This window comes from Mus caroli, unplaced genomic scaffold (genome assembly GCF_978045245.1).
Source record: "Mus caroli unplaced genomic scaffold, Mus_caroli_1 scaffold_14, whole genome shotgun sequence".
In the NCBI taxonomy this organism is placed as follows: Eukaryota; Metazoa; Chordata; class Mammalia; order Rodentia; family Muridae; genus Mus; species Mus caroli.
The window spans coordinates 107977830-108001372 of NW_028227269.1; the positions used below are offsets into that span (position 1 = coordinate 107977830).

The 23543-nt window shown below is 44.1% G+C and overlaps 1 long non-coding RNA gene across 3 annotated transcripts in view; it reads right to left on the minus strand.

The window, feature by feature from the left end:
• Window positions 1-142: 142 nt before the first annotated feature.
• Window positions 143-23543, minus strand: part of LOC110307163 (uncharacterized) — a 42449-nt gene continuing 19048 nt past the window's right edge. For 2 of the 3 annotated variants that reach the window (XR_003838400.2, XR_003838402.2), the window contains exons 3-5: window positions 1210-1387; window positions 1040-1123; window positions 143-692 (exon numbers count right to left, since the gene is read on the minus strand). This is a non-coding gene — a long non-coding RNA (uncharacterized LOC110307163). The remainder of the gene's footprint in view (window positions 693-1039; window positions 1124-1209; window positions 1388-23543) is intronic. The other variant, XR_015045286.1, reaches the window with a different exon arrangement.

Consider the following 23543-nt stretch of genomic DNA (forward strand, 5'->3'; position numbering starts at 1 on the left):
CACCCACCTCTCTGGCCACCACCTGCATGCCTAGACACGCTCACGCGTGCATGCACACACACACACACACACACACACGCACACGCACACGCACATGCACGAGCACAGGGGAACACACAAAGAATTCGAAACTGTAAAAGGCTATGGAACATAACATTTATAAAAAAAATCTCCCCCCCCCCACACTTTCTTGGGTCAGCGAGGGCTGGAGGCTGTGGGTGAACCAAGCAGACAAGATAGCCAAAGAAGATGGGTTAATCAGCACAAGCCTCTAGCAAGTTTCGGGAGCTGATGGATGGGATCGCACTTCATATCAAGTGCATTAATCTGCTCTGAAATCAGCGAAGTATTCATCATGATGAAGCCGATTTTCCAGGAAAATTGAATAATTGCAGCCCAGGTGGGCGGCCCTGAGTCAGCCCTCATTATCTCCCGCCCTCCACGGGAGGCTCGAGGGCCCTCAGCAGCTCCTTAGCCCTTCACTGTGATGGATTCCTTCCCCATGGACACTCCGGGAGGCTCTTTGTCATGCCTGGAAACTTCGGGATTCGACAGCCCCATCATCCTGAGAGCCTGTGGGCGGCTGTCATATCCTGCACACTCTGGATGGGAGCCTTCTTTGTGTCATGACAATGGCCCATCCCAGCAGACAGTGAGGGTCTGGAAAAGTTCATCACCAAGTCTTAGAAGTTCTAAATAACAGAGGACAGGATAGCAGATAAGAAGGACTGAGTCTGCTCATGCAGTCTTCTATGGCCTGAGCTTGCAGTGGCCTCCAAGCACACCTCCTGTCTCTTATTCACCCCACACATCCATGCTTCATGAATTTGTAGCCTGTGTCCCAGATCCTGACCATTGGCACAGACCTCATGCCAGCACTGCTGGCCTTGAACCCCTGGGGGAAACTCCAGGGGCACAGACAGTTGCTCTATGAAAGTCACATGCTTTCTATTATCACGGTACCAGCAATGTGGGAAATTGGCCTTCCATCAGAGAGATGCATGAAGAGGCAGGTCAGTATTGCTCAGAGCATGCTTACCCTCCATCTTGTCTTCTTCAGCTCTTCAGCGCTCTTCTGCAAACCCTTCATGATAGTTCCATGTGCAGCCTGTCATGTTCTAGCCTAGAATCCAGACAGGATAATGTATTTATAAGTCAGGGTCTCCATAGGACAGAACTGAATACATACATATCACAAGTGGGACTTACTAGAGTGGCTTACACAATTTGTCCAGCAATGGCCATCTACACACTGGAGAATCAATGTCTACTCAGTCAGTCCATGACACTGATTGCCTCATGAGCTCCAATCTAGTGCTGAAGGCCTGGAGGATTCTCAGAGGTCATGGGTCTTCAGTCCATGTTGGAAGTCTGAAGGAGCCAAGTCCTGATGGCAGCGAAGACAATGCAGATGCACTCACCAGCAAGGGGGCAAAGGTAGGCAGGCAAAACCAATCTATTCTTTTAGACCTCCTTGTATCTGGGACACTATGGCCAGAACGTTCTACCCACCCTTGGGGAGGCCTTTCTTCTCAGTTAATCCTTCAAGAAAATGTCCTCCAGAGGTAGCATGTCTCATAGTTGTCTCTATCCAACTAAGCTGACAAGCAGATTAACAATCACAGGTAGGGGCAGAGATGGTTTTGTAGACATTGACACTCCCACTTGGGATGGAGCATCATCATTGGAGCCATGTCATAGCTCCCTTATTTGCATATTTTGAATCATGCACTTTGGCTTGTGACAGTCAAGTTGCCGTACCTCTTACTTTATGGCCCAAGACAACTGACTGCTTATTTTTGGTTGTGTTAGGCATTTGGGCCCTTTGTCCCCAATGCTCACTGCCCCATTGTGCTCACTCACAGATTTCATGCATGTTCCTAGCTGTGCATTTTACTTTACAGGCATGGAGCTATCAGGTGTGTATGTTCACGTGCATGTGTGTACACACATGTGTGTATGTATGTGTGTACTTGTGTGTGTGCATACCCATGTGTGAGTGCATGTGTGTGTGTGTGTGTGTGTGTATGTGGCTCCCAGCCTAAGAATGTCTTGTTGTGCTCAGCAGCTCCTGTTTTTTTTTTTTTACATTTTTTCATTCAACAGTATGCCTTAGAAATCTGTCCCTTTACATGCTGCTGCAAAGACTTCCATTCCACCATGTGACAGTTTCCTGGAGTCCTACCTTCTGCTCTGCATCTCACTGTCCTGTCACCCTGCGCGGACAATTAGGCTATCCTTTCCACTAACAGCTACAAAGCGATCTTTCCATGTGCTCCCTGGGTTCTGGATGTGAGCTGGCCTTCTCTCGGGGTAGGCTGTGAAAATGTACAGGTCAGGTTCCAAAGCTGTCAGCCAGGCTGGATCAGTGTCTGCCCTGGAGCTCTGGGTCCCATTTTCATGTAGCCTTTCATGTAACTGCTCATTGGGGAGTAAGAAACCAGAGGCTCTTTCCGGTATTCCTGGCTGCAGAACCGTAATTCTGGAATGGCTGCTTTCCTTACGTCTGCCTAAATAGCTTCTCATTATTTGCCATTCTGAGAAGGTGACCTGGACCACAATGGAAAAGGAATGGGGGAGCCTATCTGGCTTCTTCAGGCCTTGGGGGCCATTGTGCATGTCACTTGGGGTACCCCTCCAATTAGGCTATCTAGAGAACCCCAAATAGGCATCATTAGTTTCATTTGTAGAATGGAAGTCCTTCATTGCTGCCTGGATAGAGACCCAATGGAAGGCACAGGTGAGAATGACAAGCCCTAGACAGAGAATCAAGAGAAGCCTTGTAGTGCAGCTGCAGGTGCTGGGTTGCAGCTCAGTGGGGGAAGCACTTTGCCCAGCGTTCTGGAAACTCTGGGCTCCATCACCAACACCAAAGTAATGATTTTTTTTAAAGTCACAGTACTGGCTACCCTGTAAACTCCTAACAGCAACGTGTCAAGGTCACCTGCCTTGTATCTCTGCTAGCATTTGCACCCCCCAAGTGCTCCCCCAATTATCTTACTCCTTTTGCCTTTCCAAAGGTGACTGTAACAACAGAGCACCCCTCACGCACTTGGGAGCAGTCCAGGGCTTTATTTTTATTTATTTATTTTTTTTATTTTTGAGATAGGGTTTCTCTGTGTAGCCCTGGCTGTCCTGGAACTCACTCTGTAGACCAGGCTGGCCTCGAACTCAGAAATCCGCCTGCCTCTGCCTCCCGAGTGCTGGGATTAAAGGCATGCGCCACCATGCCTGGCCAGGTCTTCCTATTTTAATTGCCCATTGTTCCCTGCAGATGCCCACATCTCTGGGAATTCTCGAGTCTCTAACTTGTCCTAGAAAGTGATCCCTTAGGGTGTCAACAGATCTGTCCTCTGCTGTTAAGTTGGAGTCTCTTCTCTGTTGAGTATCCTTAACTCTGATGTAGTGAAACCCAAAGGTAATACATTCTACTTGTGGCTTGTAAAGACCTTGTATAAGATGTTCCCCCTCCACCTAAAAGGCACAAGCAGATTATATGTGTTTGGGACTGGAGGGGAGATCTGTGCACATGGAAGCCAGAAAATGACACCCAGGGTCTTTCCTTCGTCATTCTCCACTTTGGATTTTTTTTTTGAGACAGGTTCTCTCACTGAACCTGGGCTAGCCTGGCTGCTGGCTCTCGAGATCTGGGGTTCACCTCCCTTCCTGCACCCAGGGCTAGGGTTACAAGAGTGCAGCCCAGCTTTTACCATGGGCGCTAGGAATCTGAACTCAGGTTGCCATACTTACATGGCAGAACATTTTAGCTACTGAGCCATATTCCCAGCCCCAGTTTTGTAGTTTCCATGCAATAGTTTTAGCTTTTATATGTAATATTTTTATTCCATTTATATGCAGCCTGCCCACTCTCACCATGCATGTGGTAAGAATGTTAGGAAAGCCATCCAATACCCAGTGACTTGCTTTCCTGCATGCATAATTTATGCTTTCCCCTCTGGCTTCCGAGTCTACCTCTAACCACTGCATTTGGCAAATGAATTCATGGGTTATATATCCATAGATCCAACCAACCTTGGACCAAAAATAATTTTTTTTGTGAAGTGTGATGACTCATGTTTATAATCTCAGCTTTCAGGAGGCTGAGCAGGGAGGGTTGGTACAAACTTGTGGCCACCCTGTGTTACATGGTGAGCGACCCTGTCTTAAGGAAAAGAAAAGAATTGGTGTTAACTGTACTGAAGATTGGAGGACTTTGCATCTCTGGCCATAATGGTCTAAATGATGAGGTAAAAATAACTACTCAAATTTTTTTTATCATGTTAGTAAGATTATAAATAAGTTACCTGGAGGTGGTTTAAAAGGCAGGGGAATGCAGGCATTGGTCCTATACACTCATCACACCGTGTCACACACAAGACTGGAGCATCTATGAGTTTTAGTGTCTGTGGAATCCAGTCCTTGGGGAAGAGCCACTCTCCACTCTGCAGAGGGCAGAGTTTGCAGCCAAATGCATCACTACAACATAGTCTGTGATATGTGGAGTTCTGAGATGCCCTGAGAATACCTCCATAGTACAGAGAGTACCATCTCCTCTCTTGAAACCACTTGTGCCCTCGGTGGAATGTCACTCTGGGTACTTGGTTACTAGACAGGCAACTGGCTTCATAAAAAACAAAAACAAACAAACAGCAACAACTCCAAAAACCAAGAGCAGCTCTGCAGAACTCATCAGCCCTGGGTCCTTCCTGAATGAAGAATCAAGTTTGAGACTGGATATGATGCCAGGGAGAACCCCCATCTGGGCTTTAAAAATGAGAGCAGAGATCACACAGGGGCAGCCTCTTGTGGGCAGTCAGCAAGGAGGGATGTCTTCATCTTCCCATCACAGGGAACTCAACGGAAACAATCATGGACTCTCAGCAGAGAATCAGTGAGCCAGACTGCAGCCAGCGGCCACTGACCTCCGAACCGCCAGATATGGAAGTGGGGTAAAATGCTAAACGTCTATCATTCCCTAAAGCCACACTTAATTTGTTACAAAGTGTCTCAGCGCAGATTCATTGTCCTCCCTGGAAGCCTCCAGACCAAGTGGGAGGAGCCGGCCTCCTCCTGCCTCCACCCTGGGCTCTCTTTTCCAAAATAAACTCAGCAATTGTGGACATTATGGCTTCTATGTATTTTAGAACGAATTTGTCAAGTCCTTCAAAAAGTCCAGCTGGTATTTTGAACAAAATTACATGAAATTTATAGATTAATGTGGGAAGATTTGACATTTGTGCGGCTTTAAGCATCCATAAAATGGTCGCCCGCTCCATTTGTTCGTGTTGTCAATTTTATCTCCTCTCTTCTCATGCCTTCTTCTGTGTCCTTTATATATTTTCAAACTTTACCCTCCTCCCCCTCATCTAAAGGTTTTCTGCAGTTATTTCTGGCTTAATTTCTAGATCCTTCATCGTTTGGGTTCATCATATGCGTGTGTATCTTCTTCTATTATATTTCTAATTGGTTAATGCTGGTGTCGGGGAAAGCCACTAATTTTACTTAGTTGATCTCGTATTCAGTGCTCTTGCTAGACTCTATTATTAGTCCCAATCAATTCTCAGTTCATTCTGTTGGGTTTCTATGTAGATGACATATACTGTGCACGATGACAGCTGTGTTCCCCCCCTTCACTTCCTGTTCTTTCCTTTCCCAATGGGGCCCCAGTTATAGCCTCTCTGGGGAATTGACACCCATGGTGTCTCCACTTGCCCTGCTTCCAGCATCCAAGGGCACAAGTCTTGAGTCCATCCTAAGAAGGGTAGGGTTTGGTTTTCCTTTTTGGAAAACCTTATAATTTGCAAAGACATTGCCATATTTAATATCCTTGTATCAATTGGAAGTCTCTTGAAAGCTTGTTTGTTTGTTTGTGTTTGTTTTTAAATTGCTCTTCAGTGCTGGACCTCAGCTTTCTACTCCAATCACAGGGCAGGTGACGTTGATGTCATTTCTACTGCTAAGCTGTTCTTGCACTCCTAGAACAAACTCAACTAGATCTTTTCCAAAATATACCTTATAGTTAACTAACTAGAAGTTTATCTGGAATTTTGCACCCATTTTATACACTAAATAGGTGTGTGTGTGTGTATGCGTGCCAAACCTTCTTTTTGTCCTTTTTAAAAACCCCTTTTCTTTTTTTGCAACACAGTGGATAGAACCCAGAGCTGTGTCCCTGCTAAAGCTAAGCCAATCCTCTTCCTGCTAAGCTAAGCCCAGCCCTAATAGCCATTTCTGACTTTTAAGAGCATGAAGTCATTACATTATACAATTTTCTCTCTATTTGCTTTCTTTAGTCTAGGGACAGATAATGTCAACCTATCAGTTTCTAAAAGAGATTTTTCTTTTGAGATGGGCCTCAAATTCCGTAGGTAGCCAAGGATGACCACAAACTTTGATCCTCCTGTCTGGGTTCCTGGTTGCTTAGGATTGTAGGCATCCACCACCATGCCTGGTTTACACTATGCCAGGGCTGGAGCCAGGGCTTTTGCATGCTTAGCAAATGCTCAGCCTTCAGAGAGAATTTTAAAATTTTTTATTTTATTATCCTTATGAGTGCTTTGCCTGTATATCTGTGGGCCACATGCATGCCCATGGAAATCAGAGAGAGTGTGGGGTCCCTGGAACTGAAGTTACAGACAGCTGTGGGCTACCGTGTGGGTGCAGGGAATCAAGCCTGGGTCCTCTGGACAAGCAGCCAGGGTTCTTAGCTATCTTTCCAGCCCCTAGACAGACATTTTTAATGACAATTTTAATTCTCTCTCTCTCTCTGTGTGTTTCTCTCTGTGTCTCTGTGTCTCTGTCTCTGTGTCTCTGTCTCTCTCTGTCTCTCTCTCTGTCTCTCTCTCTGTCTCTCTCTCTGTCTCTCTCTCTCTCTCTCTCTCTCTCTCTTGCCAGTTTCGTTGGTAGCAGCTGCCTGGATTTCAATGTTCCGTTCATAGGGAGCACATGTCTATGGTTGTTATTTTCCATATTTTGATGGTGGTAAAGCTTACATAGATTAGAATATATAGATCAGAAGTGTGAAGTATGGAGATTTTGACAAATATATACACTCAGAGCAGACAGCCCTTAAATCAGGACAAGGACTCTGCTTGTCAACCCAACTGGTTGTCCCATCTTTGATGTCACTCCAACTTTGATAGCAGAGTCTTGTCTGGTTCTGTGGCACTCCAGGCAAATGGAGCCTAGGTTAAGCCGACCCACCTCAGTGCCTTTAGAGTTCTGGACACGTGGCTGTGTCACTCCCCTTTAGCATAGCATGTTTTCCACTGTGCAACGAGACACTTTGTCTACTCCCTGTCGAGACGATTGTGACTAAAGAGCCCACTCTGGTCAGTCTACAAGCAGTTTATGGATTTTTGGATCTCTTGGTCGGGTACCTAAAGGAGGACTTGCATAACACTTGGGAAGGTATACGTTTACTTCCCTTAGCTCGTCGGAACCATCACATGCTGTTTCACAGACACGCACAACATGTAGTTAGTCTGTAAAAATGGATGTTAAAGACTTTCTCCACAAAGTTGTACCATTTGACACGTTGACAGAAATTGGCAAAACTCCCAGCTGGTCCATACTCCGCCTAACAGTACATTAACAGGTTTTAACATTAGACAGCTATAAAACACTGTGCTCTAAGATCACATTTTTCTGGTGATTAACACGACTAGGTGCCTTTTCATATGCTTGTTGTCCGCTTCAATACCTCTTTTTACAAACAGTTACACACAGACATCTCACTCAGTGTGTTAGGGATCAGTTTAAGTTGTTTGTACCCTCTGTACCTTCCACAAACTCGCAGCTAGCATTTAACTGTGCACGCTGGGAGCCATCAGCCATCACTTGCATCATCACTCACTGAAGGAGTCTTTTTAAAAAATAAAAATCTTTATATTTTTTAATAAAGTCCATTATGTGTTTACTTTTATTTTAAATTTTCTACGTGTGTGTGTGTATGTGTGTGACACACATGTGTGAGCATGCTCAAGTGAGCAAATGCCTGTGGAGGCCAGAAGAGGGCATCGGATCCCTTGGAACTAGGGTTACAGGCAATTGTCACCTACTAGACTTGATGTGGATGCTGAAAACCAGACTTGGGTCCTCTGGAAGAGCAGTAAGCACTCTTAAGAGGAGAACCATCTCTCCAGCCCCCATTTGTTCTTCTTCTTCTTTTTTTTAATGGACGAATTTTTTTTTTTAATGGATAACTTTTTTTTTAAATAGATTCTCTCTAGGAATTTATATTTCCACCAAGGTCTCAAAAAATATTTTCTAGTGATTTAAAATGTAATCTTAGGTCTGTAAATCCACACCAAGATAATCTTCATGGGCTGTGGAGGTTGCCCCGTGGGTAAGGGTGTGGTTACCCATGCTATGTGAACAGGAAGACCTGAGTTAGGATGTCCAGTTTCAGTGTGAAAAGCCAGGCATGACCACACACATGCAGGTTGCCCCAGTGCTGGCAAGGCGGCCCAGTGGCCTTGGAGCTTACTGAGTACTAGTCTTGGAGAAAAATGATAAGACAGTCAGAGACTGTCTCAATCACAAAAGGCAGCAAGCTCTAGAAGAGGCCACCCAACATACTCCACAGACCTCTGTGCATGCGCACGGGATTACACAGCTGCACATGAAATGTACATGCAAGCGTACACTATATATGCACACACAAATAATGTCTAGGATTGTTTTGTAGACTATAATATTGGGGCCCAGAATTATTTCCTATGGGCATCCAGGTGTGCTAGCTCATCTCTGAGGTTACCATCCTGACTGAGAGTCACTGGCATTTCCTTGTACACTGATTGCACATTCCTTGCACTGCCTCATATCAATCTGTTTCTAGACCCCTTATTTTGTTCCATTGATCTAGTTGTCTAACCCCACGTCGATACTTCAGTGAGCAATTACTGCTCCTTTTCAATAATTCTTCAAATTAATCTGATAGTTAAGTCCCAATGCCACTGAAACTCTTGTCACTGAGCCACCTTGCCAACATTGGGACTGCCTGCACATGTGTGTATATGTGTGTTTGTACATGTGTGCATGTGTGTGAATATATGTGTGTATGCATGTGTGTGCGCATGTGTGTGTACATGTATGTAGAGGTGCCACCATCTTTGCCTGGTGGTCACCTGGTCTGTCTGGCTTTTGTGTGGTTCTAAGGATCCTAACGGGTTCTCACACTTGTATGGTAGCCATGTTATCCACTGAGCATCTCCCCAGCCTGTGATAGCTATTCCAGGACCATGTACTCCCGAGATCTAACTTCTGGGCAGATTCATTGAGATGTAGCAACTGACCCGCACCTTTCCTGAGTGCCCAGCTTGCTGAAATCGCACTGCAGAAACAACTGAGAGCCCATTCCCCCACCCATTAGACTCACAGAGATGTCCATCACCCCTAGTTTCCACCGCTCTTTGCAATCCCTATCTCCCTCCTGTTTCCCCGTCTCTGGGCAGCCACTGATCTGCATTCCATACGAGCTCACATTTTCTAGAGTTTATATAAATGGAAACATACTGCCTGTCCTTTTTTAATCTGACATCTCTTGTTCACTTATTTTGAGATCCACATATGTTGGTGAGGTTATCAATAATTCACTCTTCCAACTGCTGAACTGTGTTCCACCATCTGAATAGTCTAAAATGTGTGTATCTGCTCACCTGTTGATGAGCCCTGGGGTCGCTTCCCATTTGGGGAGATCACAAATTATACCTCTATGGATGTTCTTGTATGGGTATTTGAGAAAATGTATATTTTCTGTTGTGTTCTGAACAGCAACTCTTCAACGTTTGTATGTTCGATCCATAACCCCCCCCCCATCCCCCCGGGATGCTTGCATAAAGCTATGGGACCTCATGAGGTAGGTGATGAGAGTGACGCCTTATGAATGGAGTTATTTAAAAACAATTCTAAGGCGCTGCTCATCCCTCTGCCAGAGGAACAGAGAAGGTGCCATCTCTGAGGAATAGGCTAGCTCCAGCCAGTGCTTTGATACTGGTCTCTCCTGCATATAGCACTGTGAAGAAGGCTTTGTTTTTGTCTGTAAGATACCAACCAGCCTGAAGAAGCTAAACATTTCTTTGGGGCAAGCACCACAGGGTAAAGTGTCTAAGATGTATGGTAGGCATATATTTCACTTCTTAGGGAAGTTGTCAAAGCAAGGCAGGGTTTCAGTTGCCCTGTGTTCTTGCCAACACTTGGTGTGGTCGGATGCTCTCCTGACGTACTTTGGGTTTCCTCCATGTTTTCTTCGGGTGTTTCCGACCCCCGGGTCTTGAAGGCCCTCCTCCTCCTCCTCCTCCTTCTCCTCCTCCTCTAAGGTCTAGCAAGGCTGCAGGCCGGTTCGGTGGCATTTACGGGGCGCTCATCTCTAGATGCTGTGTTAGTTTCCGTGCTCTCTAAAGCTTGCCTTTACTTTCTAATGGTCACAATGGGAGCTTCACCGAGCGCTTGAATTCTGATGCATAAGTCAGATCCAAGTCCTTTTTGTGGGTCTGACCTTTCCGCCTGCTTCTTGCCTCGTCATCTTTTATCAGAAAGTAGACATCATGATTTTACTCTGTCCCGTGTTGACCTTTGCATCCCCAGCCTATGCTTTGAGATACAATGAAGTAACTTGATCTTTTGGATTTAAATTTCTTCGGTCAGCCTGGAGAAGTGTTTGATTCAGGACTGGGACCACTAGCAATGTGGGGAGAGTCTGGTGCATGGGGTACAAAATCTAAGAAGAAAACATTCTCAGAGTCACTCGAGTAGAAGTGACACCTTACTTTTTGCACAGGAGAGGTCCCCTCCTGCCTCACTCTGTCCTTGTCCTAATTAGGACGAATCATTTTTCCTTCAAAGAGACAAAATTTGTCCAGGAGCTGTAGCCAAAGCTCGGTGCATTCTGAGGCTTTCCAAGCAGGAGACTGAGATGGGCTGCGCATGTGCTGTCTTTTTCAAGCAGGGCTGGGCCGCGCATGCGCTGTTTGCCCCACACCATTGTTCCTTCTTTCCCTGGTTTTGGTGCTTTGCTTGTGTGGATGTACTAGGGGCACCTGTTGGATGTTCAGGAGACCTGATGATGTCAGAGTTTCATTCTTTATCTGCTTCTCCTCTGGTGCTGTCCCATGGTGTCCGGCTGCCCCGACAGCCTTCCACCCTTTCCTTGAGACCCTCTGTCCAGGAAATCTACTCAGCTCCAGGACCCTCCCTTCAGTCCTACACCAGGATATATAGGTTAGATACCCATACCTTGCTTCCCTTGTCCTTTGCTGGGTGTCTTGATAAACATTGTGTTTCATGAATTTTTGTCTTTCAGGAAAATACCATTCAGGATCAAAGATCTTCTCTTAGGTGAAGTTAGAAGCCTACTTTGCACACGTATTTTGGGATCTTTTTTTTTTAATCAATTTCTGTAATTTTGCCTGATATTGTGTTGACTATGGGGGTCAATGGCGGGAAAACTGTGATCATAATCTATGAGCACTGTATAACTCCCGTTTAAATAGATTTTTTTTCATTTTGACCACAACAGTTTGAATTTTAATTTCATCGGATTACTTAGGAGTGCTCTCTTAAGTAGTATTGTGAATAAATTTCATTTTCAATCATTTCTTGCTATAATGTGAGAAGCAAACTGATTTCTGTTAAGGTTAAGTGGCCATGTCTCCTGAAACCTCAATTATTATTGGTAGTTAGCTTTCATTCTTATCTTTTTGTTTGTTTGTTTGTTTTTGTTTGTTTTGTTTTGTTTTGTTTTTCAAGACAGGGTTTCTCTGTACAGCTTTGGCTGTCCTGGAACTCACTTGTAGACCAGGCTGGCCTCGAACTCAGAAATCCGCCTGCCTCTGCCTCCCGAGTGCTGGGATTAAAGGTGTCCGCCACCACGCCCGGCTTGTTTTGTTTTTTAAGACAGGGTTTCTCTGTTTTAGTCATCCTGGAACTCATGCTGTATACCAGGCTGACCTGGAACTCCTCCTGCCTCTGATTCTTGAGCGCTGGGAAAAGCCTCTGCCCCCAACCCCCAGCAGCTTTGATTCTTTTTTAAGTGGTGTCTTTGGTCTTTTGTTGTCTGGAAATCTTCATTCAAAGAGACCATCTTCTCCTTTCCCAGCCTTGGCACTTTTGGGTGCTGGAACAATGCAGACAGAATATGGACAAGGTGACAGTCGATGCTTTGTTTCTGACTTCAGGGTGAGGAAGGTGGATTTCTCTCAATGTTAGTTGGCTGTAGATTGGGGAGACCTTTTATTTACCTGGAGGCTTTTTGTCTACATTTCTAATTTTCTGAGACATTTCTCTTTAATCACAGCTGAGCATCAAATGTTGCCAATGCCTTGATTACAACTCACAAGATGATCACAATCGCTTCTTTTACTAATATGATGAATAACAATGAATGGCTTTGGTTTATTTATTTTAATTTTTGCAGGCACACACACGTGCGCGCGCGCACACACACACACACACACACACACACACACACACACACGTGCACGCGTGTGCATACTGGTGCTCTTGAAAGCTAGGAGAAGGCCCTGGGTTCTCTGGAGGTCGTTACAGACAATTGTGACACAACTGCTCACCTGATGTGAGGTCCAGGTCCCAGCTTCAGGCCCCTCTGAAAGGGCAGCAAACTTTCTTAGCCACTGAGCCATCTCTTCATCCCCCCAAATGGATTTTAAGTCTCCTATTCCTGAGGGAAACTTGACTAGGCCATTGTAGTTTGTGATTTTGTATACGATTGGAATTCATTTGCTCAAAGTTGGTCGAGAAAACTTTCATCTGTGTTTCTGAGCAATATTGGCCTAGAATTTTCCTTCCCTTATAATGCCTTTTTAAGAGTCGGTATCAGCTTTCTACCAACCTCATAAAATGAGTTGGGAAATTTTAATTCCTATATCCTGAAAAGGTTTGTATAACATTGGTATTATTTCTCTCTTAAGTGTTTGATCGAAATAAAAAAAAAAAGAAGAAGAAGAAGAAGAAGCCATCTGGGCCTGTAGTTCGCTCTGTGGGCTTTAAACTATAATTCAAGTGCCATAATTGATAAATATAGGGATCTTCATCTTTTCCGTTTCTTCTTGTCTCAGTTTTGTAAGTTGGGTTTTTCAAGAGAGTTTTCTATTCCATGTAAGTTGAATGTATTTGCATTAATTTGTTCTTAAGCTTCCCTTCTTATCCTTGTATGGTCTTTGAAGCAGGAGTGAGGCTACCTCCTTCATCCCTAATATTGGTAACTTGCTTTTCCTGTTTTCCAAATCACTCTCACTAACTTTTTGTCAATTTCATTCCTGCTGTTAAAGAACCAACTTTTTAGCTGGTTGTTTTTCCTGTGTCTCTACCCTCCTTCTAGCCCATGGATGCCGAAGCTCACCTTTGGATCCCTCCGACTCACACACTCCCCATTTTCTTGAAGTAGAAGAAAAGGTCATGGGCATTGGGGTTTTATTTCCAATATAAACATTCAAAGCTATCATTTTCCTCCAAGATTGCTGTTGCTCAATCTCATGTCTCTTGTAAAACAAATATATGTATAATTTTAATAATAACTTTAATCTTACAGATTCAAAGGCAGTACAGGGCTCTCCTGCAAGCCACACCCAGTTTTTCTCCATGGTTGACATCGTGGGCGCATAGCTTCACCATCCATATATGTATGTGGCATATTTGTTCCAAGCAATGGGCCAATACTGGCATGCCATGATTAAGTGAAGCCCATATGTTATCTAGATTTACAGGTTTTAAATCATTCCATTTTTCCGTGCCAGGATCCCATGCAGGACACATTGCACAGACCCACCCTGCTTCCCCAGGCTCTATTCTGCTTCTTCTTTCTTTCCTGTAAACTCTTGACAGTTTTGTCAATCCTGCGTCGGTAGTTTGTGAATATGTGTGCTCCACCTATTTTTGTAAGGTTTTATTTAATTTTTTAAAAAATGTGTGTGTGTGTGCATGCCTGTTCTTGCATGTGTACATGTGTGTATGTTTGTGTGCGTGCACACACACATGTGCATGTGCACATGTATGCTGGTACCCATGGAAGCTAGGAGGGGGAGTCAGATCCCCTGAAACTGAAGTCCCATGCAGTTGTGAGTTGGCCAGTGTTCTGCTGGGACTTGGACTTGGATCTTCTGAAGGAGCAGGCCTTTTCCCAGCAGTGCATCATCTATTTGAACACATTGTGTCTTTTTTTATTGTTATTGTTTTGGTTTTTTGTTTTAGAGTTTTTTTCATTTTTTTAATTAGGTATTTTCTTTATTTACATTTCAACTGCTATCCTGAATGTTCCCTATACCCTCCCCCAGCCCTGATCCCCTACCCACCCACTCCCACTTTTTGGCCCTGGCCTTCCCCTGTTCTGGGGCATATAAAGTTTGCAAGACCAAGGGGCCTCTCTTCCCAATGACGGCAAACTAGGCCATCTTCTGCTACTTATGCAGCTAGAGACACGAGCTCTGGGGGCACTGGTTAGTTCATATTGTTGTTCCACCTATAGGGTTGCAGACCCCTTCAGCTCCTTGGGTGCTTTCTCTAGCTTCTACATTGGGGGCCCTGTGTTCCATCCAATAGATGACTGTGAGCATCCACTTCTGTATTTGCCAGGCACTGGCATAGCCTCACATGAGACAGCTATATCAGGGTCTTTTCAGCAAAAATCTTGCTGGCATATGCAATAGTGTCTGGGTCTGGTGGCTGATTATGGGATGGATGGGGGGGATAGTCTCTGAATAGTCCATCCTTTTGTCTTAGCTCCAAACTTTGTCTCTGTAACTCCTTTCATGGGTATTTTATTCCCTATTCTAAGGAGTAACGAAATATCCACCCATTGGTCTTCCTTCTTCTTGATTTTCTTGTGTTTTGCAAATTGTATCTTGGGTGTTCTATGTTTCTGGGCTAATATCCACTTATCAATGAGTGCATATCTAATGACTTCTTTTGTGATTGAGTTACCTCATTAAGGATGATATCCTCCAGATACATCCATTTGTCCAAGAATTTTATAAATTCATTGTTTTTAATAGCTGAATAGTACTCCATTGTGTAAATGTACCACATTTTCTGTATCCATTCTTCTGTTGAGGGACATCTGGGTTCTTTCCAGCTTCTGGCTATTATAAATAAGGCTGCTATGAACGTAGTGGAGCATGTGTCCTTCTTACCGGTTGGAACATCTTCTGGATATATGCCCAGGAGAGGTATTGCTGGATCTTCGGTAGTACTATGTCCAATTTTCTGAGGAACAGCCAGACTGACTTCCAGAGTGGTTGTACAAGCTTGCAATCCCATCAGCAGTGGAGGAGTGTTCCTCTTTCTCCACATCCTCGCCAGCATCTGCTGTCACCTGAAATTTTGATCTTAGCCATTCTGACTGGTGTGAGGAAGGAAACACATTGTGTCTTAATCTCCATCAATTTGGAAATTTACTGACTTTCTTCCTCTACACATTGGTTATGAGGAAGCCACTTTATGTCCTCAAAATTCAAGATTTCCAGATGACTTTTTTTGTGTAAATCCCAACTTATTTCCATTCTAATCGTTATGCCCACCCCACCCCCATTCCGCCTTTGAAGCATAGCCACTTTTGATGGACAGGTGAGCAAATTCTATTTTGAAGGCATTTTATAGTCACTTAGGAAGAATGCGTCTCAGGCATTGTCACATAAAACAGTCTGGAAACATTAACATTGTCAGTATGGCAAAGTGTTCAAATGCTCTGCTCGGTGCCTTCCTGAGTTGGTGTCTACTCATTCTAGACATTTCTGTAGAACAAACAGTCTTCACCTATAGTTTTAGATACATTTGTTCTCCCATCAACAGTCTACTATAAAGTGCAAAAAGTTTTAAAAGTTTAATCTATCTTACATGTGTGTGCCTTGAATGTTATGACAGCACACAGCACATGTGCAGTGCATACATAGGCCAGAAGAGGGCACCAGATTCCCTGGAGCTGGAGTTAGGGAAGTGCTGAGCTGCCTTCTGGGTGCCAAGAACTGGGCTTGGGTCCACTGCAGAGGCAGCGAGTGGTCTTTCTCATTGATTAGTCTCTCTAGCCTGTTACATCTTCCATCAGTTGAAACTTCCTGTATGAAATGCCTCTCGGTTTCCTCTGGCAGCATGCATTGATTGACAGCCATATTTCTGCTGACACTTTAGATGCCCTGCTAATTTGTTTTTCATTTCTCCCCTTTGCTCTTCGCTATGTCCCTCTTTTTGCACCATCATTAAAAACACCTAAGCCATACGTGGCAGGTTCAGCATGTACTCCCCCCCCCCCCCCAACCGGGTTCTTCTTGAGGATGTCAAGGCACACGGCTTGGCACTGGTCTATCTGTGGTTACTTTAAGAGTTACAAATGCATCTTCGATGGATCAGGTTTCCCCCAAACACCAACTTCTGTGAGTCTTACAGTCTCATCCTTTTGAGGTGCTGAAGAATATATCCATGCCAGTCACCAGGCATACACTGACCACTGAGCATCACAGCCCTACTCTGCTGGAGTGTTTTTGTTTAGCATTCTCTCATCATTTTTCTCTCTCTCTCTTTCTCTTTGTGTGTGTATGTGTGTGTGTGTGTAAAGTGTATTTGTATGTATAAGTGTATATGTGCATATATATATTATATTTTTAAAAACCCAACCTACATTAACATATAAAGAAATTAATCAAAACTATCTTCCTTGCCTTCTTTGCTCTCGCCGGCCTTTATTCCCACAAAGCAGCATGTTCACCCTCCCCCACCCTCTCCTAGGACAGCCATCTTTAGTATTCCTTGTAGTCACCTGTCTACTAACAGCTCCTGCCCAGCTTCCTTTTGTGGAAGTATTTTCACTCCATCATCATTTCTGAGTGGCTGTTCATGTGACAATTTAGTTTTCTTTTAGAAACGTGGAGGGCTGGAAAGATGGCTCAGTGGTTAAGAGCACTGACTGCTCTTCCAAAGGTCCTGAGTTCAAATCCCAGCAACCACATGGTGGCTCACAACCATGCTTAATAAGATCTGATGCCCTCTTCTGGGGCATCTGAAGACAGCTACAGTGTACTTAGATATAATAACAAATAAATCTTAAAAAGAAAAAAAAAAGAAACGTGGAAAACTTCTGGCCAGGATTTCCTCAGGGTTCTGCATGTTGACTCTCTTTTCTTTCAGAAACTGCTGGTCCTCGTACCTAAGACTGTCTGGTTGGGATTCGGGGTAGTAGGAACTGAATCCTGTGCCTTGACATGTACCCAAGTGCTCCCCCATTAATCATGTCCTAAGCCTATTTTTATTTTTATTTTTTTTTTATTTTTGAAACTGGGTCTGAGCCCACAGTGGCTTGAACTTCTTATGTAGGGCAGACTGGCCTTGAACATGTAACCCTTTTATTTCAGCCTTTCAAGAGCTGGGATGTCAGGCCTGCACAGGTCCCACTAAGGTGTTTACTATCATTCTGTTACTCATCAAGGCTCTCTGTTCACTGCTCTCTCTCTCTCTCTCATTCTCTCTCTGCTTTAGTTTGGAAATTACCCCTGACATATTTCCATTCTCATCTAATATTTTCTCTCTACAATATATTTAACATACAGTTAATCCTATCTGTACTGGCTAGTTTTGTGTCAACTTGACACAGCTGGAGTTATCACAGAGAAAGGAGCTTCAGTTGAGGAAATGCCTCCATGAGATCCAACTGTAAAGCATTTTCTCAATTAGTGATCAAGGGGAAAAGGCCCCTTGTGGATGGGACCATCTCTGGGCTGGTAGTCTTGGGTTCTATAAGAGAGCAGGCTGAGCAAGCCAGGGAAAGCAAGCCAGTAAGTAACATCCCTCCATGGTCTCTGCATCAGCTCCTGCTTTCTGACCTGTTTGAGTTCCAGTCCTGACTTCCTTTGGTGATGAACAGCAGCATGAAAGTGTAAGCCGAATAAACCCTTTCCTCCCCAACTTGCTTCTTGGTCATGATGTTTGTGCAGGAATAGAAACCCTGACTAAGACACTATCTAATGAATATTTGGTACCAGGTAGTTTACAATTAATCTTTTTTATAATTTCTATATTTATTCAAATTTTATCTCTTCCTCTGTTACAGCCTTTTTTTACTGTACATTTGGAAGCATATTAAAATCAACTTTTTTTTTTTTTTTTTTTTTTTTTGGTTTTTCAAGACAAGGTTTCTCTGTGTAGCCCTGGCTGTCCTGGAACTCAAACTCACTTTCTATACCAGGCTGGCCTCGAACTCAGAAATCTGCCTGCCTCTGCCTCCTGAGTGCTGGGATTAAAGGCATGTGCCACTACGCCCAGCTATAATCAACATTTTTAAATCCTTCCCTGCTAACTCAGAGGTCTGGGTAGGGGAACGCTATCTGCTCTGCAGAGCTCAAACCATTTTTTCTTTTTGTCTTGAGTTTAAGTCAAAAGTTTGAATTTTCAAATGGCTTTTGATTTTTTGTTTTTTAGTTCATGCCGGACATCATAGATGAAACATTAGGCACGCTATTGATTCCATATCACTCTGAAGAACGAGGAGTTCAGTGGCTGGTAGCTTGCAAGAAGCCCATTTGTAAGCTTTGTCCCAGCAGGTCAGACTTACAGCCTTGGCCTGGCTTCTGCAGAGACATTTTCTGGTTCTCAAGGGCAGTTCCAAAGCAAGTGTTGCTTGCAGCTCCAGGATCCTCAGTCCTGTATCCCCAACATAGCAAGACTGCTGGAGCCGCAGTTCATCAGTTTAAACTTTCCACGTGTATTTTTTTTTCCTGTTAGATTCCACAGCTGCCCAGTGAGGAGGCTGTCAGGCACTCCAGGCTTTGGGCCCCAGGATAGGACTGAGTCAGTTTAGAAGCTCTCCTATTTCTGTCGGAAGCTTGCAGACCACTGGGATGCTTCTTTAAGAGTCCCGGTGAGTGAGCAGTGACTGCACCTGGCGCTGGGCTTTGCTCTGCCCAGGCTTTTTTTATTACAATGTTGTGGGTTTTTTGTTACAATGTTGTGGGGTTTTTGTTACAATGTTGTGTTGTTGTTACAATGTTGATCTCGTCTATACAGATATATTTGGATTAGTGATTCCCTTTGGCTCCATTTGGGAAGGTCATGTGTATCTAGAGACTTGTCTGTTTCTTTTAGATTTTCTAATTTATTGGAATTTAAGTTTTCAAACTATTCTCTAATGGGCTCCAGGTTTCAGTAGCACCTGCTGTAATGTCCCTCCTCCCACCCTTCTTTCAATTAAAATGGGCCACCTTTCTCAAAATGTGGTAGGGGTGACTAGGACTTTGTCAATCTGGCTTATAGTTTAAGAGCAACTCTTGGTTTCATTGAGTCTGTACTTATCGCTCTTTGGCCTCCCTCCATGGCTTTCTGCCCAGATCTTTAGTTTCTTTCTTCCTGCTGGCCTGAGGTCTGACTTGCCCACGGTCTTCTCATACCTCGGGATGCATCATTAAGTTATTTATTGCGTTTTGTATAATTTGCTTGCTAATAATGCAGTCACCTGTGACTTTGGATTCATCTCTTAGGGCTTCCTTTGCTTGATCTCTAAACCTCTTGGAGATTTTTTTAATTTTTCATTTGATTCTAGAAATTGTAAAAATGTGCCTGTTTCCTCAGTGGTCCGCACTATTCATTCCGTGTTCACCAGCCAAGCCCTGTGCATTTGTAACTTCTTGGCAGTTTCCTTTGCCATCTCTACCTTATTCCATTTCATATGGAAAATATGTCAAAGATAATTTCAGTTGCTTATGTTTGTTAAGGCTTGCTCTGCGGCTTAAAATGTCGATCTATTTTGGAAAAAATTCACGGACTGCTGAGAAGTATTTTAGAATCTACTATAGATGTCTGTTCATTCTTGACTTATGGTGCAATTTAACTTTGAACTTTTCTCTGGATAATATGTCTCTTGATAAGAGCTATCCCCAGATTATTTTATATGGGTTTATTAATATATTTACTAACATAATATTTGCTTATAAGATTAGGTATACCAATGTTCAATTCATGTGTGTGAATGTATGCCTGTGTGTATGTGTGTGTGTAAAGTTGTTATGTATTTTTTTTTTTTTTTTGGTTTTTCGAGACAGGGTTTCTCTGTGTAGCCCTGGCTGTCCTGGCACTCACTTTGTAGACCAGGCTGGCCTCGAACTCAGAAATCCACCTGCCTCTGCCTCCCGAGTGCTGGGATTAAAGGCGTGCGCCACCACGCCCGGCTCGTATTCTTAATTCTTATTATTATTAAGACGGGCATGGTGGCACACACCTTTGATCCCAGCACTGGGGAGGCAGAGGCAGGCAGATTTCTGAGTTCGAGGCCAGCCTGGTGTACAAAGTGAGTTCCAGAATAGCCAGGGCTATACAGAGAAACCTTGTCTTGAAAAACCAAAAAAAAAAAAAAAAAAAAATCTTATTATTAATGTAGAGACATTTACCCCTTCTGGCAAATTTTGACTTGATGAATGGTTTATGGTGTGTAAGTAGGGCTCCTCCTGCTCCTTTATTCTGTTTGATTAGAATATCATTGTCCACATTTCTGCTTTCAGTCTGTGTATGTCTTCACCAGAGGAGTAAATTTCCTGTGGACAGAAAAAGAACCAGATCTCTCCTTTAATCCACTCAGCCTGCTTGTGTCTTGAAAAGTCCGGACGGCCCTGTTTCTAGTTCTTAGTAAGAGTCTGCACTGCCTGCCTGCCCACCTTGTTCCCTTTAGAGACTCGCTAGCCTGATGAGTTAATACTCTTTCTTTTCTACTTCTCATTTGTTTATCTGTCCCCCCAGTGACAGTCATTGTTTTCTGAGCTGCCAAGCCTGTGGATATCTTTCTTCCTCTTCCCTGTGTAGCTGTCCCTGGAGTGCCTTCTGTACCACTGGCTTCATGGTCACAAATAGCTTTGGTTTGTGCTTCTCAGGGAAGGTCTTGATTTGCCCTTCCATTTTGAAAGATAACGCTGCTGGATGCAACAATCTTGCCCAGCAATCTTTTTGCTTTTGTTTCAGTGCTTGGAACATATCAGACCATGCTTTCCCATCCTAAAGGGTTTCTGCTGAGAGGACCTGCTATTCCTCTGATAGGTTTGCCTTTGTGAGTAACTTGGCACTTGTCTCTGAGAGTTTTCAAGCCTCTGTCTTTGTTCTGTGTTCTTGACCTCCTGACTACAATGCTGATGTGCACGATCATTTCTGGTCATGCCTATTCAAACACGCAAGTGTCTCATACTCTCAGGTGCTTGAGTGGTTCCTGCACTTCGCAGTTTTCTGTTCTGGCTTCATTGATGATGTTTCTATACTTTTAGACCCAGACCCAGGCACACTTACTTCATTTTAAATTATATGCATGGTGGGGGGTATACACCTGAGAAGGCTGGAAGTAATCATCGAAGCTCCTGGAACTAGAGTTACAGGTTGTTATGGACCCCCTGACATGGGAACTGAACACAGCTTCTCTGCAAGAGCAACAAGTGGTCTTAACCACTAAGCCATCTCTCCAGCTTCAATTCTGTCTCTTGACCATGACCCAAAGGCCTTGGATGTACACTTATGGTTGTAGCTTGCCTTTATTATCATCTTTATGTAATGATGTCTCAGTCTTGTCTTCAATCCCTATTATTCTTTCTCCTGCCTGAATTAGTCTATTAGTAATCATTTTATTGAGTTTTTAATTTGATCTATTGAACTTTGGATTTTCGGGATTTCTGGAGGAAGCTGTTGCTTTGGTTTCCATTGCCTTACCGTTATTGTTCTCAGAAGGGTTCTCTTGAATATCTTCTCCAAGTTGCTGGATTTCTGGTTTATACCCTGAATTGACATCTTTACTCCATTCACTCACGTAATCTTCTTTGAGGTCACTGGTCTTTCTGACAACTAGACCCCTGCTATTTCTTTCGGGCATTTTAACCAGCGCAGTGTCTTTGGATTCAGTCATTCATACGTGTGGCCTCCTAGGTGAGTCCTATGTTGTCTGCTTTTTACATTTCTTGTTTTTCTAAGCTAAGAACTCTGCAGCTTATTGGGGTGGTTGTCTTTCCCACTTCCTTCTGGGGTCTTCTTAGCGAGCAGCTATTTCTTAGTGGCTCAGTTTCCAGCAACAATAAGAAAGGAATAAATTAATCTTCAGCAGGATGAGGCTCAAGCAGGTCGAAGGTCAGCTATTAACTGTAGGTCTGAGTTCTGTTTGGAAGCTTTCTCTCTTTGCAGAATAGGAGTTGCTGTTGGCCAATATGCTTTGCAGCCTATAAGCTGAGTGGTATATCCCTTGCCCTAGAAGCCCCACAATTATTTGCAATCAGGGGTGCAGGTTCCTAAGTCCAGGTGCTCTGGACTACTGAGGAAGCAAAGTATTGAGCTCAACACTGGACCAACCCAGGTGACCCATCACGCTGCCAGCAGGGATGGGTGCCTTCAGACCCTACCACCTGGGAGGGAGAGAGGGAGGGGGTTGTGGAAATAGAAGGATTTGGAATCTACTACACCTGGGTTCAGAGCTCTCAGGCCCAGGATGTATGAACAATACACAGAATAAGGGACCTATGGAGGCTGAGCAATCCACTGGACACAGGCTCAGGGCTTGGTCTCTGAGGTAAACCTCCAGTGTCAGGGCTCACTCCTTTATAACAATAGGGCTTGTCTACTGCTCCACACATAGGGTGTGGCTGCCGTCCACCACACCCTCCCAGCATAAGCTTCTGACTGCTTAAGCTTTATATTGGTTATTATAGAACACTCGCTGCCTTTACCATAGCCTCTCATAGCTCTCCAACCCCCTCCACACCCCCTCCCACAGCAGACCAGGGTGTCCTCAGGATACCTGACTTTTATTCTTTAAGATATAATTTTTAATGCATTATTTTCTCTTATGTGATGGGTGTTTTGCTTGTAGGTATGTCTGTGTGCTATGTATGGCCCTAGTGCCTGCAGGTACCAGAAGAGGGCATCAGATCCTCTGGAACTAGAGTTACTGATGGCTGTGAGCAGCCGTGTGGGTGGGTCCTGAGAAATAAATGTGGGTCCTCTGGAAGATCATCCGGTGTTCTTAACCACTAAGCCATTTCTCTGGTCCCCCTGACTTATTCTCATGTCCTCAGAGTATCTTAGTGTCAACTAATAGGCTTCTACTTACATTTTTAAAAAATTATTAATTTTATGTGTACCAACATTAGGTCTGCATGTATGTCTGTGTATTGCATGCCTAGTGCTCTCAGATACCAGAAGAAGGTGTCAGATCCTCTAGAAATAAAGTTGTAGACTGTTGTGAGCTACCACGTAGGTGCTGGGAATCAAACCTAGGTGCCCTGAAAGAGCAGCCAGTGCTCTGACCCACTGAACCATCCGTCCTATCCCAACAGGCCACTTATCAAAATAACACCTTGCTTTATCACTCTGAGATATGGGAAATGGCCACATGGATTTTCCCCCTCACCCTAGTCTACCACACACTATACACAGAGGAGCCCCTCTGTTCTATTTGAAACTCATAAGAACTAGGAATGATGAGCTGTCACCACGTCTGCCTGGCTTACTCTGTGGGTGTGGCTTCATCCTTTCCTCATTCCTGGAGTTGCTGCTTCGATGGAGCTGTGAGCTGTCACCTACTTACG